Consider the following 5,012-nt stretch of genomic DNA (forward strand, 5'->3'; position numbering starts at 1 on the left):
GCTGGTGGGTTTGAACCGCCAGCCTTCTGGTTAGCAGTCAAGTGCTTTAGCCACTATGCTACCAGAGCTCCTCCGTGGTATCTCTACGGAAGTCCATTGCCCAATCTTCCTTCCGAGGAGTGGTTGGTTGGTGGGTTTGAACCGCCAGTCTTCTGGTTAGCAGTCAAATCCCTTAGGCACTATGCCACCAATATATATGTGGTGCAAAGTCTGAACCAATTCCCTGTTTCCGCCCCCCCCCAATGGGAGGTTGGTGCTACCTTATCCAGAATGTATTATAGAGGCTTTTTCTAAATTAGAATCTCAATCTTCAAGATTTGTATCTCTCACCTGTTGTAACTTTTATGTTCTACATTTTATCATGCTGTGCTAGTTGCTTTAGACTATCAGAAATATTAACTGTGGTAATTCATCAGTGTCCCTTTGCACTTGCTTTCATTTCAGTTCTTAAAATCTCTCTTCCTGGATACAGAATTAATCAACTATACCACTAGCTCAATCAGTGATTCTGCTTCTCTTTCTAAAGACTCATGTCATCATATCAGTATATGAGAGTGAAACCGCCACTGGCATTGGAAACCATGCTCTTCTTCTACATCCTTCCGTTTTTTTCTGCCTTTTTACTGAGAATAGTGGTTTTATTTCTTTATTTGCTACAATAGGAATAGTTTATAGGCTTCTCTTACTCTGAGTTGAAAAGCAGATTATTTTCCAAAAGATACTTCCTCTTCCCTTTAAACAGCAAATTTAACATTTACAGAGAACCTATTGTGGTAGATAGTGTACTAATAGTTGAAGATCAGCAAATGAATGGAATATGGTCCCTGCCTGTATGCTCAGTAGCTTTGGTGGCATAGTGCCTAAGGCATTTGACTGCTAACCAAAAGGCTTGCGGTTCAAACCCACCAGCCACTCCTCTGAAGGAAGACTGGGCAATGTACTTCTGTAGAGATACCACCTCAGAAACCCAACGAGGGGTGGCTATGAGTTGGACCCAATAGACAGCGGTGAGTTTTTTTTTGTTTTGTTTTGTTATATATCAGTATGTATCAGAAGAGAGTATATATCAGGATATCTAATATGTCCCAAATCAAATTGTCTAAAACAGACAAGCAGATTTCATTAAAAATAGAAGCAGGATAGAAGACAACGAAGAGTATTTAGGACTATAGAGAAGCAGGAAACACCTACCCATTGCTGTCTTAAGGGTAAATGATCAGAAATCTTCCAGTTTGTGTTTGACTTCAAATCTTCAGTTTTGAGTTTTTAAAGAGTGACAACTAGGTCCAGAAAATTTAAGCAATGTTGTGTTGTTAGCTGCTGCTTTACATGTTGATCACACAATCCAGACTGCTCTGGGACTTATTGATGGAAAAAGAGTTAATAGGATCATGAATTCAAAACCCGAGAAGCAAAAATCTGGTTTGGGATTTCAAAGACTGATGCCATGAAGCAGGGAAGACTCAAGTTAATTACTTAATTCCTTTCACTAAGCAAACATTTCTTAAGTATGTTATATCTCACTAGGTCTGTTAGGTCCAGGGTTTATAAATACTAGCAGATTAAAATCCTATGTCTCAGCACACTCTAAATGGGGAATCTTTTACAAAAAGGCTTATTGAGGGAGTGGTCTCAGGGGGAAAATAGTAACCAAGGGAAGCAGGATGGCCAGATGAAGAAGCTAGACCAAGATATGGTTTCAAGAGAAGTTTAGTCTCAGTTTAAGACTTATGAGATGCAACAAAGTGCCTTTTCAGTCTACAGAGAGGTGGGGTGGACTATTATATTCCTGTGTGTCAGTCATTGCCTAAAGCTTCAGGAAGAGAATACAACCTCCTAATATCTCCAGGCATGGTGGCTCTAGTTAACCAAACACAATCTTTCAGTGGAGGGTATTAGCAGTCAATGCCCCAACAGCAGTGTGCCTTAACTTGGTACAGGCAATCAGGGCAGCAATAGAATATGTAACACCCTGTCTTCAAAGAGATTAGAAATTGATCTAGGAGATAGCCAAGCACATGGAAGTACATGAGGAATGCTACAACAGAACTTGTTTTCAGATGGAATGGCAACAGTGGAGTGTAAGGGGTAAGGGTGAGATTGGCATAGGCTTCATAAGCAATATAGTATGAAGCTGATCATGGACTATGTGTATGATTTTTTTTGGGGGGGACATTCCAAACAGAAGAAATAACTTACATAGAGACCTGAAGGAGTGAGTGACTATCCACGGCCTACCTGTGATTGGAATGAAGAGTGGTTCTTGAGGAGCTAAAACCAGAAAGGTTGTGCTAACCAAAAAGAGCCATTTTTTAATCTGATGATGATGATGATGATGATGATGATGATGCCTAGATATCTGTACTTTTTCTTTAACCTTGTGTAGAAGCATTAGGGATTTTAGCAAAAAAGAATCATTATACAAATAAGATATATATATATATATATATATATACCTATACTAAAACAGATCCAGAGCAGGTGCAATAGGCAACCCTGTGCTCCAGGTTTGCAGTGCAGAAAGCATCCATAATCCTCTGGGAGATGGCAGAAGAAGTTCCAGAAATGAGCATAGGTCACTGTTTTTATTATCTAACCAGATGGAGGCAGCATTATTTAGAAAAAATTGTACTAATCAGCATATAAGAGACATAACCCTCTGTATTATCCTCTTTAAATTCTGAAATACATCACTGCATTTTTCATTTCTCCCTTAATCTAAAGAGTAGATAAAAGGATGCTTCCAGTGCAGACAAAATATATGTAGTGGTTACTTTTTCAATTCCAAATGAAAGATTCAATTTCATTCAATTCCAAATGAAAGATTATGTATCACAAACTTATTGAAAGTATCTCCTTATGATATTTAGCTAGCTGCCATTCAAGCAAGTCAGTTGAAAATAATTGTCTACAGCAGCATGGTAACTATAGTACACTTTATGCAGGAAGGATAATTGAAAGGAAGGAAATACAGATAAAAGTTTTTGATGAAATACAAGGATTGCCAGGAAAAAGCATATTTATCTTGATAACTGTTATTATCATTAAAGTGTAATATATTCCATATTCAGACCATAGACTTAAAGACAACTCCAATGAACAAGAGAAAATACCACTGAGGTCAATAAAACAAAGGCTCCTTGATTTATCTTAGTAAAAGGAGATATAGACCTTGTACAAGTCAGACAGCTTTATACCACTGATTTATAGATAAATGGTTGAAATGGATACTATGATGTGGCACTCAGCCTCTCCCTTCAGAACTGAGTCATTCATTTCCCTGGAGGCTGGAAGTCTTATAGGTCCCTCTCTAGAAATTATCCTCAGCAAAGCAAGCTGTCTCACCCAAGGTTATGACTTCTTCTGGGGAACAGCCTACATCCATCAACTGGTGTATAAACCCCTTGCTCCTTTGATTTAAGGTGGGACAGTTCTGAAGGTCTGTCCCAACTCTGGTGCTCCTCACAGCATTGGTTGATGTATCTCACAATTTTATTGAAGTTAACTTCCTTCCTCCTTCTCCCCTGTCCTGGTACCCTCAATGGTTACAAATTTTAGAGTCATAGAATTTGTTTTCTACAGAACTCATCTTATGGTCATTGTTGTCAAGAATGGTCCTAGGAAGCAACTCTAAAATATAATTTTAGAATGAGATAATCTACTGGACAACTGGCAATGAGGACCCGTCGGTGGTAGGTGGAGCCCTGATAATCTCTGGCATGTGATTGAGATGCAGTTTTTAAAGCTTTCACTCGTGAGAAACTGCAAGGAAATACTTCCAGAAGGGAATGCATTAGTGAATACAATATCTAAGGCTTTTGAGAGTTTCAGGGGAAGTAGTAATTATAAGGACATTGAATTCATATGGTTATTCCTAGAGGCCACTGATGCGTTAGAGCAAGGTGCAGGCGTCATGCTAAGAATGCTTTTTATATTTCACAGGATTTAAAAAAGAATATGAAAGAGAGACCATATGTGACCCTAAAACCCTAAAATATTTACTATCTAGCCCTTAGCAGAAAAGATTTTGTTGAGTCTTGCATTATAGAAATTACAAGAAAAGAGGAAGACGATCAATTACTAATATAAAGTGAATTGTGAAAAGAGGTACTCCTTTAAAGCACATAAAGATTCACATCTCCTTCAGCATAGAGACAAACAGTCTAAGGGGCAGGTTCAAGACTTTGTTATAAAATAAACATAGCTGCAGAAAAGGTTAAATTCTCACTTATGGCACATCTGCTACCCCACAATCAAGGCCCTGGTTGGGAAGAAATGGTAAACTGAGACTTGGAATGGAGATAATCTGGGACAATGCACATGAGAATTTTGAGTCCTAAGGTTTCCCTGTTCCTTCTGGTACCAAAAATCTAGCCATTCTTCCCTGTTAGAAGCTAGTGCTACTATCTTGCTTGCACAGATTTCCACTTTTAAAGACATCATGTGCCATCTCAGATCTATCTCCACATCCTCTATTGATGACTGTCCCAATAACTAGAATCAAGTCACAATGTTATCCATATGAGGAAGTTATGGACCTTCTAAAGGAAGAAAGGGGCTATATACTGAAAGTGGCAGTACTTGTAATGTATATTGACAGGATGGAGTTCATATCTCCATCTCAGCTCCCAGTATATGTGGGACTGAATTATGAGGGTATCTAATAAAGGAAGATTGACTATATGTTAGAAAGTGAAGAGATTATACATATGTATACATTTATCCTATGTACAGTATTTATCACCCTGACAAGGATCCTGGGAGTTGATGCTAATAAACTGCTAGAGTGGATTTTTTAAGCATGATAAAAACCATGATCCACACTTGTTGTTTTTGTTGTTGTTGTTATGCGCCATCGAGTCAGATCCTACTCATAGCTACCCCTCCTTGGGTTTCCGAGACAGTATCACTACAGAAGTAGTTTGCCCCATCTTCCTTCCAAGGAGTGGCTGGTGGGTTTGAACCGCCAGCCTTCTGGTTAGCAGTCAAGTGCCTTAGGCACTATGCTACCA

Source organism: Orycteropus afer, unplaced genomic scaffold, assembly GCF_000298275.1.
Source record: "Orycteropus afer afer isolate SDZICR_OR568_19922 unplaced genomic scaffold, OryAfe1.0 scaffold00697, whole genome shotgun sequence".
In the NCBI taxonomy this organism is placed as follows: Eukaryota; Metazoa; Chordata; class Mammalia; order Tubulidentata; family Orycteropodidae; genus Orycteropus; species Orycteropus afer.